This window comes from Musa acuminata, chromosome BXJ1-2 (genome assembly GCF_036884655.1).
Source record: "Musa acuminata AAA Group cultivar baxijiao chromosome BXJ1-2, Cavendish_Baxijiao_AAA, whole genome shotgun sequence".
NCBI classification, from domain to species: Eukaryota; Viridiplantae; Streptophyta; class Magnoliopsida; order Zingiberales; family Musaceae; genus Musa; species Musa acuminata.
Window position 1 is genome coordinate 4,600,464 of NC_088328.1, and position 15,926 is coordinate 4,616,389.

At 39.1% G+C, this 15,926-nt stretch overlaps 1 pseudogene; it reads right to left on the reverse strand.

Annotated features, from left to right (window-relative positions):
* LOC103975154 (alpha-galactosidase 1-like) overlaps positions 1-15,177 on the reverse strand; it is a 66,536-nt pseudogene extending 51,359 nt beyond the window's left edge.
* Positions 15,178-15,926: the final 749 nt, after the last annotated feature.

The following is a 15,926-nucleotide window of genomic DNA, read 5'->3' on the forward strand; positions in this document are numbered from 1 at the left end:
TATTGGAATCTAACTTATAAAGCTTTCTGTTCATATCTGATTTGAATGATTTGGAGCAAAATTACCTATTGAATTATCAGTTCAAATTAACTCTATGAATTCTGCAAAATAGAGATAATGTTCTTTGACCTTTGGTTACTAAATTATTTATAACTCCTTGCTAAAAACTCAGATTCATACAAAAATTAATTTATCAAAAACTAAATTGATGCATCTTTCGAATGACTCCTATTTTATGCAAATTGGAGCATAATTGATCATCCAAATAATTCATGCAATGTGTCTCTTAAATTCTATCAGAATCAAGCTTTGATCGATTTTGCATATTCTTGTTTCATATCTTTGGAAATTGATTTCAGCTAAAATCCTTACTTCAGTTGAGCTTTACATTATTGCTTTAAATTAATGTATATGTAAACTTTACATTATTGCATACCTTGATATGCAAGCTTTAAATTCTATCAGAATCAAGCTTTACATTATTGCATACCTTGATATGTTATGTAAAATTTATGTTTGTATCGTAATGTTTCATATAGGCACATGCATTCCATTGTTTCGCATGTGTTTCCGATATATCCCAATTTATTACTCACAATACCTTTTGTACTCTAGTGTTTGTGGGATTATTTGGACCTTTGCCGGAAATTGGTAAAGAGGTTGTCTGGACCTTTGATAGAAATAGTAAAGGGTATGTACTTAGAGCCCTCGATGCTCTAGATTATGTTTCGTGGTCATTCTAAAATGGATGTACCATATTATATTTGAGATCCCACTTCACCTTCTATATGTTTGACATGATATCCAAATCTTTGGTTGTGTTTCTATACATGCTTTGGATAAGAATGAAATGAATGCAACGTCATGTGACATTTGAGCTTCTGTTCATGTTTTGATTCTTTGATATGTTCCTTAATTTTTATATGTCTTTGTTATGCCTTGAAAAATACTATATGCCATGGATATGCTCCTTATGCTAATGATATGCTCTAATTATCTTTCCTCGATTGAATAAACAAAACATGCTTTTGTTTCATCTTGTATCTCTACTTTATATTTTGATACCTTATTTATTTGAAAACTGTCATCTTTGCTATATATATGTTAGTCACTTGCTGAGCTTTATATGCTCACCATGTTGCTATATAAAATTTTCAAGATAACTTGTCGCTCGCTAAAATGTGTAAATTGGGTTGAGGTAGTGGAAAGCTAGAAGATTTTGGGGCAAATATTTCGTACTTAATAGGTTGATGTTGTATAAGTTCCTTTTGAGTGTAATGAAATATCAATGACAAATCTAGATTGATGTATCTTGTAAATATTTGGAAAATATCTCTCATGTCAGGATTTTGGGATTGTTTAAGTTTAAGTTGTGTAATGATATAAACTTGTGGTATATGTTGGTTTTGTGATTGTATAGAATGTCACGCTTATATATTTATGATGTGGTTATAGTTTAGTTAAATTGGTTTTGGATTTTGTGAATCATTAAGTGATACGATGGAATGATTATAAACTACACAGGTTTTATGAATTGTGGATTATATAAGTGAATTTTGACTTGAATGTTTTCTTAGTGGCCTCAAATGTATCATTGGATCCTAGATTGTTTGTTGAATTATAATATTATCAATTTTGAGTTAGGTTCACACCTCCTAGATAAAAATTAAATTCAGGGAGCGTGACAGCAACAAACTCTACAATCCTAACGGTGTTGATCTATAATTTACCCTCTCTGAGATACTTTCCTTTGATATCTACTTTATAAGATCTAGAATTTTATTTTGATGATGATATACTATTCTTGAGCCAAGATCTATGTTCTTGATGTTATTGTGATCCTATGATTATTCTAGAGAAGATTTACTGTAAACCTGTTATTATTACTATTGATAATGGAAGTTTGAGGTGGACTACAATACCGTGGTTTTTTAGTTTTCCACATTAAAATTTTGGTTTCACTATGTGATTGATTTATTGCTCTATTGTTTATATTATTCTGGTTGATATTTCTATTTTGATATCAAATTGATATTTTGATAAGGAACCCATTTTGATACACAGAATAAAAAAAATTATTCTGTTTTAACATATTTTTCCCAACATAACATCCTACGCAGATCTGAGATGACCTCATCCCAGCATTACTGTCCTATTATTCCCGTCTATCTAGTGGTAGTGCAATGTCCTTAATTGTTGTATGCGTGCTGATTCTGATTCTGTAATACGTGCATGTGTCAAGTATAAAATACAATACCATGTGTCTGTCGGGTAAGTGGAAAGGGAACATATCCTTTCCATGTACGTATCTAGAATAGCATTACTGTGGCACATCAACATGCATGTCTTTGGATAAAATTACATGCTATCATAATAACTAAGTAAGATGTAAAATGTCAATTGTTAGTCAGTGTTGAGAATTAGATATAATATCTTCCCATTCGTGATACACAAATTTTTTTTTTTTTAAATGCCTTTCAAGGAATCCATTGACTTCAATTCAATTTAACCCGAGTCAAAAAAAGTCATTTGCTATAATTTAATGAAAATTTTACGATCTATCTCCTGATCGTAAAATTTTATAGCAAATGGGTCCCTGGTTGAAATATCCTTAAGGCAGCTGAGCTACATAGTCTAGAGTGATCTTGCTTAGGTTTGATTAGTGAACCAAACAAGGATTTTTCATGTATTTCACTAATCACATCTGGATTTGGGTTAAGTCCTGCTTTGGACCGCATGGTTTAAACATAAAAAAGGTCACACGTTCTTGGGATGCATCTCTGCATATGTTGTCTATATTTAAGGACAACATTTTTTTTTTCCAGAAATATTTGAGTTAAAAAAAGTAAATTTGTACTATTTAACTTATTGCAATAAATAATAAAATGTTTTATTTCTTCTTTTCTCTTTGCGTCTTCTTTCTTATGCTTTTTTTTCTTCTTTCCGCCTCCTTTCTTCTTCTCTTCTATTCTCGTCTCTTTTCAGGGGTTTTGTAGCAAGTAGTTTTGAGCCACTAATCATGCTATATAGCATTAAGTCATCAGCTCATGTTAGTCGCATGTTGGACTTCGATTGGGAAGCCTCTTTTAGACGCATTCATGTTTTGAAGTTTAATCAGTTTTCTGGTCACCGATCTAAGGTAATTTTCTTCTGCACCTTTTCTTTTCCTCCTTTTCTTCTTCCTAACGTGCAAGTCCTAGCTTTCCGGCTTTGATACATGGCCATTATTCATCGATTAGCATTAGCTTCAGAAATATTTCAACAACATCGACAATTACAAGTTGGAATGTTCCAACTAAATGCAAGTGATCGATTTTTTACTATTGCTTAATATTTGCAAATCCTTTTAATCGTCGGCTAATGGATTGGATGGAAAAGAGAGGCATGAATATGTCGACAAGCAAACATGCTGTTCGCTTGGATCTCGTATCAGAAAAAGGCAGGGGAATCGATATGGCAGAGAGTTACTCTTCCAGTCTTGCAGACATAGAAAATGGGAAGCAAGGCCATTTCTCTTTATGAAAAGATGAAAGAACTGAACTTCTCTCGGGAGTACTCTTGTTCAGAATGGTTTAATGAAGCTGGATCAACCTGAGAAGATCCCTGGTTTATTCGGAGGAACGAAGGTAAACAATATATCTTACTGATGGGGATATAAAGAGGAATAACCTTTATATATGAACAAATACTAGAAGACCATAATACGCAGCGGAATTAAATAGAAATACAATCAAACAGAACACCAAGATATACGTGGAAAACCCCTTCAATGTGAAGGGTAAAAACCACGGGGCAAACTAGAGATAATCCACTATGAGAATAATGAATATACAAATCTCAATCTCTTGCCCTAAACCCTAGCAACAACCACAATAGAATAACTGGGATACAAGGATCACGTCACTGCCCACAATATCTAAAACCTCCCCAAGTAATAACAGCAAGAGTCTACTGTAGATTTGATCTAACCTGAGATGAGAACACTGCTAGATGATTGAGAATAGTCTCTCTACGTTGTCCTTGTCTTCTTCCCTTTCTTTCTCTTCCTTTTCTGCCTTGTTCTCCTTCTTCTCTTTAGAATCCCGTGACCCTAAAGATCTGCCTCGTTGCTGCCTTTTTATAGCATTTTTCTGCTTCTAAAACGCAGCCACCACACCTCCCTAATCTTAATTAGGGTTAGGTTAAGAGGGGTTGTGGGCTGTGGGCTGCCCTAGCCCACATGGGCTGAATATGGGCTATCAGCCCAACAACCTCCCCCTTCAGCCCATAAGGGAGGCTGTCCCATTACTCCTCAATGTGAAGTCATGCCGACCAGCTGTCAGCATATCTCTTGTCTTTCTTTTGGTAAGGTCTTCGTCAATATGTCTGCTCCGTTGTCATCTGTATGAATTTTTTGAAGCTGCAACTGTTTCTCTTGAAATACATTTCGAATCCAGTGGTATCTAACATCTATATGCTTTGATTTGGAATGAAACATTGAGTTCTTACACAAATGGATGGCACTCTGGCTGTCACAATGCACCACATAATTTTCCTATTTCAGCCCCAATTCTTGTAAGAATTCTTTCATCCATAACATTTCTTTGCATACCTCTATAGCAGCAATATATTCTGCTTCTGTGGTAGAGAGAGCAATACACCTTTGCAACCTGGATTGCCATGACACAGCTCCCCCTGCAAAAGAAAGTACATAACCTAAAGTAGACTTTATCGTATCTATATCTCTTGCCATATCTACATCTGTGTAACCTGTCAACACATGTGGTCCACCTCCAAAGCTTAAACAAACCTTAGAGCTCCGATATCTAAAAATCTACTTCACTACTGCCCAGTGCTCTTTGCCTGGATTTACAAGAAATCTGCTAGTAACATCCACTGCATATGCGATGTCCGGCCTCGTACATACCATTGCATACATTAAACTTCCAACTGCTGAAGCATAAGGAACCTTTTGCATTTTCTCCTTCTCCTTATCACTTGACGGACTTTGTTCTGAGCACAACTTGAAGTAACCTGCAAGAGGAGAACCAACTGGTTTTGTGTTGCTCATACTGAATTTTTCCAATACCTTCTCGATGTATTTCTCCTGTGACAACCAAATCTTCTTGTTTTTCCTGTCAGGGGAAATCTACATGCCTAGTATTTGCTTTGCTGGCCCCATGTCCTTCATTGCAAAAGACTCACTCAGTTCCTTCTTCAACCTGTCAATTTTAGACATATCTTTCCCAAGAATAAGCATGTCATCAACATAAATCATCAACATAAAGTAAGAGAATAATAAAATCCTCACTAAACCATTTGATGTACACACAATGATCTGAAGTTGTTCTTTTGTATCCATTTTCTATCATAAATGAATCAAACTTTCTGTACCACTGTCTTGGAGCTTGCTTTAGCCCATACAAGCTCTTCTTCAACTTGCAGACAAAATTATCTTTACCTTTGACTTTAAAGCCTTCTGGTTGCTCCATATAAATTTTCTCCTCCAAATCACCATGAAAGAAAGCTGTCTTCACATCTAACTGCTCAACCTCCAAGTCTTGGCTAGCAGCAATACCAAGAGCAACACGAATAGAAGACATTTTAACAACAGGAGAGAAAATCTCTTCAAAGTCAATACCTTTCTTTTAACCAAAGCCTTTCACAACCAATCTAGCTTTGTACTTTGGTTGAGAATAATATTCTTGAGTCTTCAACCTAAAAACCCACTTGTTCTTCAAGGCCTTCATTCCATTTGGTAGCAGCACCAAATTATAAGTGTGGTTCTTCTGAAGAGCATCCATCTCTTCCTGCATAGCAACTAACCACTTCTCTTTCTGCTCACTTTCAACTACTTCCTGATAACTCTCTGGTTCACCTGCATCAGTAAGCATCACATACTCATCTATAGAGTATCTTCTGGAAGGTTGACGTTGTCTAGAAGATCTTCTCAACTGAGATTCTGTTGGAACTTGCTCTCCTACTTCTTCTTGCTCAACATGTCCTGCAGGTAGATCAACATCAGGCTCTACATTATCTTCCTGCATATCTCCCCCATCACCATGATATACTGCAGGAATAACTGGGTCACAATCTGCTAATCCTTCTGCAGAAGTCTTGGCCTGTGTCTTCTTCTTTAAATCTTCAAAGGTTTGATCCTCAAAGAAGACTACATCTCTGCTTCTGAATACCTTCTACTTTTCTGGATCCCAAAGCCTGTAACCAAAATGATCGTGTGAGTAACCAAGAAAAATACATTCTTTAGACTTACCATCCAGCTTGGACCTCTCATTGTTTGGAATATGTGCAAATGTGCGACAACTAAATACTCTCAAATGCCTGTAGGAAACATCTTTCTCTGACTATACATGCTCTGCAACATCACTATCTAGGGTTGTACATGGTGATAAGTTGATCACATCAACTGCAGTCCTCAAAGCCTCATCCCAAAACCTTTTGGGTAGCTTGGCCTGTGAAAGCATACATCTAATTTTTTCCATGATGGTGCGGTTCATCCTCTCTGCAATTGCATTATGCTAAGGTGTACCAGGAACTGTCATCTCATGTTGGATCTCATGTGACCTGCAATAGTCATTAAACAATACTATATACTCACCACTATTATCTGATCTTATGCATTTCAATTTCCTTTCTGTCTTCCTTTCAACCCTGGCATGAAACTCTTTGAAGACATTAATAACCTGATCTTTGGTCTTCAAAGCATAGGCCCAAACTTTCTTGGAAAAATCATCTATAAAAGTGACAAAATAAAGTGCACCACTTATACCAAGAACATCAACAGATCCACCAAGAGTTTTTGTCCTCAAAGGACCACATACATCTGTATAAACACAGTCTAAGGCATGCATTTTTCTAGACAAAGCAGCACTAGCAAATGAAACTCTATGTTGTTTACCAGCCAAACAATCAATACAAGGGTTCAGATGTATACCTCTGAGATCTGGTAATACATCTTTCTTGGAAAGAGCTTGCAGCCCCTTTTCGCTCATGTGTCCCAATCGTCTATGCCACAACTCCATACTGAAGTCTTTCTCTGTAGCATTTAACTGCTCACCATAAGCTTTAGCCTGCAACCTGTACAAAGTATGACATTTCTTTCCACTAGCTATAACAAGAGAACCCTTACTGAGCTTCCATTACCCTCTGTGAAATCTGCTTTCATAGTCTTCATCATCTAGTCTTCCAACTGAAATTAAATTCAACCTCAAGTCAATCACATGCCTCACATCCTTAAGCACCAACTTGCAGCCAAGGTTGGTCTTTAAATGGATATCACCCATGCCAATGATGTCTGCTGTGCCATAGTTGCCCATCTTGACAACACCAAAGTTTTCATACCTGTATGTAGCAAAAAACTCCCTCCGTAGTGTAGCATGATAAGAAGCACCTATGTCAATCACCCACTCAAGATCCTGACACACACAAGAAAAAATATCATCAGAAGGAGACAAAATCAAATAATCACCACCCTGCACTATAGCTGTAGTATTATCCTTTGACTCTATAGACTCCACTTCTTTTCACTTTTTCTTGTTCTTCTTAGGTTGCTTACATTGGTTCTTGTAATGTCCTTTCTCACCACAGTTATAGCAAACAATATCTTTTCTTGATCTTGACTTGCTCCTACCCATACGTGAACTGCTTCTAGACTTTGACCTTCCTTTGTTCTCTGAGATAAGTGCCTGTGAATCATTCTGAGATGTTGCTGAACTCTTTCTTCTCAACTCCTCATTCAACAAACTGCTTGTTACTTGACTCATAGTAACAATACCATCTGGTGTAGAATTACTAAGGGAAACCACTAGTGTCTCCCAACTTTCTGGTAATGAACTGTGAAGTAACAATGCCTGTAACTCATTATCAAGAGACATTTTCATAGAGGATAACTGGTTAGTAATACTATGCATTTCATTCAAATGCTCAACAATAGAAGCACCCTCTTTATATTTTAGGTTCACAAGTTTTCTGATCAAAAAAGCTTTGTTGCCAGCTGTTTTTCTTTCATAGAGACTTTCCAATTTTTTCCAAAGAGAATATGCAGAAATTTCAGTAGAAACATGGTGAAAGACACTATCATCAAGCCACTGTCTAATAAACCTAATTATTTTTTGATCTAACCTCTTCCACTTATCGTCTGTCATAGTTGTAGGTTTTGCACTATCCCCCTGCAAAGGTCCATACAAATCTTTGCAATACAAGAGATCTTCCATTCTTGGTTTCTATATCATCCAATTATTTCCATTCAAACTAATCATGCGAGAAATATTACTGGCTTCCATGTTCAAATACAAAAATTAAATCACCAAAACCCCGCTCTGATACCAATTGATGGGGATATAAAGAGGAATAACCTTTGTATATGAACAAATACTAGAAGACCATAATACGCAGTGGAATTAAATAGAAACACTATCAAACATAACACCAAGATATACGTGGAAAACCCCTTCAATGTGAAGGGTAAAATCCACGGGGAAAACTAGAAATAATCCACTATGAGAATAATGAATATACAAATCTCAATCTCTTATCCTAAACCCTAGCAACAACCACAAGAGAATAATTGGGATACAAGGATCACGTCACTGCCCACAATATCTAAAACCTCCCCAAGTAATCACAGCAAGAGTCTACTATAGATTTGATCTAACCTGAGATGAGAACACTGCTTGCTAGATGATTGAGAACAGTCTCTCTGCGTTGTCCTTGTCTTCTTCCCTTTCTTTCTCTTCCTTTTCTGCCTTGTTCTCCTTCTTCTCTTTGGAATCTCGTGGCCCTAAAGATCTGCCTCGTTGCTGCCTTTTTATAGCCACCACACCCCCTAATCTTAATTAGGGTTAGGTTAAGAGGGGATGTGGGCTGTGGACTGTCCTAGCCCACATGGGCTGAATATGGGCTATCAGCCCAACACTCACCTGATAAATTTACGTACGGAATCTTGATGAACAGCTGTGCCTTGTTGAATGACATAAATGACATAGAGGTTGCGGAGATGAAAATGAAAGAGGCTGAAATCATCTTAGATGGGTCAGAATGATCCTTTGCTTCATCAGGAATGACTAGGAATGATGCTTAAAGCAGTCTTCTGAGCAATTGTTCTGAACGACTAATTCCCCTCTGCAGATTTGTTTGCACTTGGTGTTGTGACCGCTATGGAGTGCTGACTTGAACTCATGCAGGCTCATTCATTTCACTTAATTGATAAGAGTATCAGAGTGAAGGCTCCTTCCGTCCATGTCACTAGATGACCGCTCCGCTTCTACGGCACTCGACGAGATCTTTGAATGACTTCTGCAGCTCATTCTTGTGCCTTGATCTGTGAGCAAGCAAGGTTTGTGTTCCATCTGCATCATGATAGACGATAGAATGCCGAAGGATTTTGTTTGAAGCAAACGATGGGTAATTCAGTCAAATCTCATGAAGTTGAATTGACCTCGATGAAGAGAGAGAGAGAGAGAGAGAGAGAGAGAGAGAGCGCGCGTGTGTGTGTGGTGTGCTGGATCTAACATGTTGATTTCAGAGTTTCTCTCGATGTTTAGTCTCATAGTCTGCATGAACTTAATATAATGAATAAACCATTGTATAGCGTCTCGTTCACGGGTAAATAAACTCTGAATAAGCCATCCAGCTGCCCGGGAACCGGAAAAGCGTATAAAATAAATAAAAAGGTAAATGATATAATGAATAAATGAGCCATCCCGATGGAAATTAAACTGGTAAATAATATAATGAATAAATGAACCATCCAGATGGAAAATAAACTGTGCAAAGTATAAAATAAACTGATAAATAATATTATAAATAAATGAACCATCCAGATGGAAAATAAACTGTGCAAAGTATAAAATAAACTGATAAATAATATAATAAATAAATGAACCATCCAGATGGAAAATAAACTGTGCAAAGTATAAAATAAATCGGAAAAGCCACTTGAATAAGCCATCCAGCTGCCCGGCAACTCCCTTATTCTGTCAATTACTTTCTCCCATCCGCTATATGCCACTAATGACAAAGCTTGCAGTAGCAATCAAGGAAATGTCTGCCTTATCACTTAAAAAGAAACGTTGGAGGTATAACCTCCACGACCCCTGCACAACCAATGATGGAGGCTATGGGTAAGAGTGAACCGACCCCCCTGAGGTTGCACGGCCCCTTTTGCGGCCAACAATGAAGGTGTGACAACGAGCCGTTACTCAAGAGCTACGACAAAAGAGGAGTGACAAGTTACTAACGATGGTGTTGGGAAAAATCTGTTAAAGCAGAATAATTTTTTCTCTCCAAATGCAAATATCAACTAGCACAGCATAAACAATAGAGCAAAACTTCAATCACACAGTGAGACCAAATCTTTTAACATGGAAAACCCAATGTGGGAAAAACCACGGGACCGTAGTCCACCTTAAACTTCCACTATCAATAATAATGATAAAAGGTTTACAATAGGTCTTCTCTAGAATAACTAGAGGATCGAAATAATATCAAGAATATAGATCTTGGCTCAACAATAGCATATCTTCATCATGTAGGATAGATGTCCTCAAAAGAGAATTCTAGATCTCACAGAGTGGATATCGTAAGAAAGTACCTTAAAGAGGGTAAACTGTAGATCAACACCATTAGGATTATAGAGTTTGCTGCAAGGATTCTCCACATAAAATTTGGGTCGAAACTGACAACGTTTGGCCACCGATCGTCAAACAGAAAACTCAGAAACCTAATCTTTCTCTCTCTATTTCTCTCTCCTCTTTCCTCTGCACGCCGCACGCTGCACGCTGCAATCTGATCTCGTTTTCCTCACCTTCTCTCTTCCATTTTTTATTTCTTTCATTTGCTGATTTGGGCTCAATAGGCCCAATTGTCCATGCCCACATATGGGCTGGACCCAATAATTCTCCCCCTCCAGCTCATATGGTGGGCTATACCAAGCCCGCTCTTTGCCTATATGCTTCAAGCTTCTCCTTAGGCAAAGACTTTATCAACATATCTGATCCATTCTCATTGGTATGCACTTTTTCCAACTGTAATTCTTTCATCTCAAGCACATCACGAATCCAGTGATATCTCACAACAATATGCTTGGATCTATAATGGTATGTTGAATTCTTGGAGAGGTGAATGGCACTCTAACTGTCACAGTAAACAGTATACTTCCTGTTTCAAGCCCAATTCCTGTAGAAACTTTTTCATCCAAAAAACTTCCTTGCAGGCTTCAGTAATTGCTATGTATTCTGCTTCTGTGGTTGATAGAGCAACACATTTCTGTAACTTAGACTGCCAAGAGACTGCTCCTCCTGCAAATGTCATCAAAAATCCCGAAGTGGACTTCCTGGAATCAGTATCACCTGCCATGTCTGCATCTGTGTAGCCTTCTAACACAGGTTCATCACTGCCAAAACATAAACACAACCTGGAAGTACCTTTTAGATATCTTAATATCCATTTCACTGCTGCCCAATGTTCCTTTCCAGGATCAGAGAGAAATCGGTTGACAACTCCAACTGCATGAGCTATAACTGGCCTAGTACAAACCATAGCATACATCAAACTGCCTATTGCAGATGAGTAAGGCACTCTGGACATTTCTTCTTTTTCTTTCTCACTTGTAGGACATTGTTTCGAATAAAGCTTGAAATGACCTGCAAGTGGGGAACAAACTGTTTTGGCTTTACTCATGTTGAATCTTTCAAGAACCTTTTCAATGTAAGTCTCCTGAGATAGCCAAATCTTTCTTTTCTTCTTATCACGAAGAATCTTCATACCAAGTATTTGTTTCACCGATCCCAAGTCTTTCATGGCAAAAGACTTACTTAGCTCTCTTTTAAGCTTTCCAATTTTTTTTCAATATCATGGCCAACAATCAACATATCATCAACATATAGCAGTAAAATAATAAAATCATCATCTGAAAATTTCTTCATAAACACACAATGATCAGATGTGGTTCTATCATACCCTTGGCTCATCATAAAGGATTCAAACTTCTTGTACCACTGTCTAGGTGCCTGTTTGAGTCCATATAAGCTTTTCTTAAGCTTACATACCAGATTTCTTTTTCTTTGACTTTGAAACCTTCTGGTTGCTCCATGTAAATTTCTTTTTCTAAATCACCATGAAGAAATGCTGTTTTTACATCAAGTTGCTCAACTTCTAAATTCAAGCGGGCAGCCAAACCAAGAACAACTCGGATAGAAGACATTTTTACAACTGGAGAAAATATTTCTTCAAAGTCAATACCTTTCTTCTGACTGAATCCTTTCACAACTAGTCGTGCCTTATATCTCTGTTGTGAGCTATTGTTTTCAGTCTTCAATTTATAAACCCACTTATTCTTGAGAGCTTTCTTCTCTTTAGGCAACTTTACCAAGTCATAGATGTGGTTCTCAAGCAAGGATCTCATCTCTTCTTGTATGGCTTTAACCCACTCATTCTTATTCTCATTTTAATAGCTTCTTGGTAAGTTTTTGGCTCTCCCTCATCAGTAAGCATAACATACTCATGTGGAGGATATCTGGTAGATGGTTGTCGCTCTCTAGTGGATCTTCTCAATGGAATCTCAACTGGTGGTGGAGGTAGTTGTTCAGTTGGTTCAGCATCATCAATTGTAGGAGTATCATCACTTACATTCTCACTATGATCTTCTTCTTCATCTCCCCCATGATCATCATGAACTATAGGTGAAGGAACTGGACCCAAACTTCAAGGAATATAAACAGATGTTTCTGGCTTCTCAATATTATCACCATCATCAAATAATTGGTCTTCAAGAAACACAACATCTCTGCTTCTAATAATCTTCTTGTTCACTGGATCCCATAATATGTACCCAAACTCTTCATGACCGTATCCCAAGAAGATACATTCTTTTGCCTTATTATCAAGCTTGGACCTCTCATCTTTGGGAATATGAACAAATGCTTTACACCCAAAGACTCTCAAATGATTATAAGATATATCTTTTCCTCTCCAAACTCTCTCTGGAACATCATCTTTCAGAGGAATTGATGGAGAAAGATTTATTAGGTCAACTGTAGTTCTCATAGCCTCCCCCCAAAATGACTTTGGTAACTTGGCGTGGGAAAGCATACACCTAATCCTTTCTTCAATGGTTCTGTTCATCCTTTCTGCCACACCGTTCTGCTGAGGAGTTTTAGGAACTGTTTTCTCAAGCCTGATACCATGGAACCTGCAATAATTCTCAAAAGGACCCCTGTACTCGCCACCACTATCTGATCGAATAACTTTAGTTTTTTGCCAGTTTCTCTTTCAACACTTACATGAAACTCCTTGAAAGCATCGAGTACCTGGTCTTTAGATTTCAAAGCAAAAGCCCACACTTTTCTAGAATGGTCATCAATAAAAGTAACAAAATAAAGAGCACCTCCAAGAGTTCTAGTTTGCATAGTACAAATATCAGTATGACCTAAATCAATAACATCTAATCTTCTAGATGATGGATATGTCTGAAATGCAACTCTATGTGTTTTTCCAGCTAAGCAATAATCACAAGATTTAAGAGATGTACCTTGCAACTCTGGTAAAAACTGCTTTCTAGCAAGAGTTTGAAGTCCCTTCTCGCTGATATGTCCAAACCTCTAATGCCAAAGATCTATACTTTCACCTTTTCGAATTGCATTAATCTCTCCTTTGTGTAGCTTAGCTTCCATGACATAAAAAGAGTTAATCTTTTTTCCTTTTGCCACAATCAAAGAACCTTTAGTGAGTTTCCATTTACTTTCACCAAAATAATGTGCAAAGCCCTCATCATCAAGTCTACCTATATATATCAAGTTAAGACAAATATCTGGAACATGCCTTACATCTTTGAGTATCAATTTGCTCCCAATACTGGTCTCCAAGCAAATATCTCCAATACCCACAATCTTAGATGTACCACTGTTTCCCATTCTAACATTACCAAATTCACCAGTAGTGTAAGATCTAAAGAAATCTCCATAAGAAGTAACATGAAATGAAGAACCAGAGTCAATTACCCAATTACTGTCCTGAGCTACAAGGCTAACACAACCTTCATCACAGACAATAGTGATATTACCTTTAGTTGTAATTGTATTGGTCTCTTTCTCATTTTTTTTCATTTCATTCTGTTCTCGCTTCCAAAACCTACACTCTTTCTTCATATGACCTGGCCTATTACAGTGAATACATTTGATATCTCTTCTAGACTTAGATCTTCCTCTATAACCATGTGGATTTCTACTATGACTTCTTCCACGCCTTTCTTGTTTTTCAGTAACAAATGCCCCAGAAGAAGATTCACCCTGTTCTTTCATTCTGGCATCTTCATTTAGCAAACTGTCTTTAACCATATCTATGGTTTGAGTCCCCTTTGGCGTGGAGTTACAAATAGTCACCACATACGTTTCCCAACTTTCTGGTAAAGAACTGAGAAGTAACAATCCCTGCATCTCATCATCTATATTCATTTTCATAGCAACCAACTTGTTTGCAAGACTCTGAAATAGGCTTATGTGCTCAACAATGTTACCACTATCTTTATACTTCAAATTTACAAGCCTTCTGAGGAGAGAAATTCTATTTTCCATTGTCTTTTTCGCAAAGAGGTTTTCTAATCTTTGCCAAACAACGTCAGCTTTGGTTTCATCTAAAATATGCTCATGCAAGTTTATATCCATCCATCTTCTAATATAGGTAATAGCTTTTCTATGTTGAACTTCCTATTCTTCATCGTCCATAGTAGAAGGTTTATCTTTAACCTTGATAGGCTTATACAAATCTTTGCAATAGAGCAAATCTTCCATTAGAAAAACCTGTTAAAGCGGAATAATTCTTTCCCTCTTTGTGTATCTGTTAGTGTAAACACCTTTTTCTTAGCCGTGACCCGAAAGGTCGTCTCGGCTCGTTCGGGGGTCCGAATGGCGGGGATCTCCCTAGGGCGATGCAGTGACTTCCTCCAGGTGGGGACTCCTTGGTTGCGCGTCCCAGACGGGAGTCCTCGGCTTGATACCTGCACAAAGGTCGGGTCGGCTTGACCCGACCCCTCCGACGATTAAGTTAGAGAGATGCTGTGGCGGTTGTTCGGGGATTTCAGCCTACCTCCTTCCCTCTGGCTTGAGGGCGTTTATAGGAGGAACTCGGCACTATCGGGCGCGCCCTCCCGTCGGTCGGGGCCGTATCTCTGATGGCGTCCGACATCGCCGAGAACCTTGCGTATCGGAATGGGGAATCGCAGGGTATGGGCGAGCTTCAACCGCTACCTACTCCTGTCTCGTCCCACTGTGCTGGGTCAACTGAGGGACTGTGGGCTCGGTGAAGCTGACGCCCGTACGCAGACCGTTGCCCTTGTTGCTCTCGCTGGGGCGCCGGGCCTGTCCACGTGCGGGGGACGTCGCCGGGAGTGGGGTTTACCATTTTTTGCCATATCATATCCCCCCCCCAAAGGAAGCCACGGCTCGGCATCGGACGGTGGGGATTCGAGGCGCGGCTTTGATCGGTAAGCGGCGGTGTTCTTCGAGGCTCACAATTGAGGCACAGGTCCGCGGTAAGTAGGCCGCGCTTCATAGGCGCTTTAGCGCGGCATGAGGCCGGGGAATATGTTTCGGGCGTGCGGGCCGCGCCGAGGAGGTGGTCTCGGGAAGCATGCGGCCGAGGAGCACGTCTCGGGCGGGCTGACCGCGCCGAGGAGGTGGTCTCGGGAAGCATGCGACCGAGGAGCACGTCTCGGGCGGGCTGGCCGCGCCGAGGAGGTGGTCTCGGGAACATGCGGCCGAGGAGCACGTCTCGGGCGGGCTGGCCGTGCCGAGGAGGTGGTCTCGGGAAGCATGCGGCCGAGGAGCACGTCTCGGGCGGGCTGACCACGCCGAGGAGGTGGTCTCGGGAACATGCGGCCGAGGAGCACGTCTCGGGCGGGCTGGCCGCGCCGAGGAGGTGGTCTCGGGAAGCAT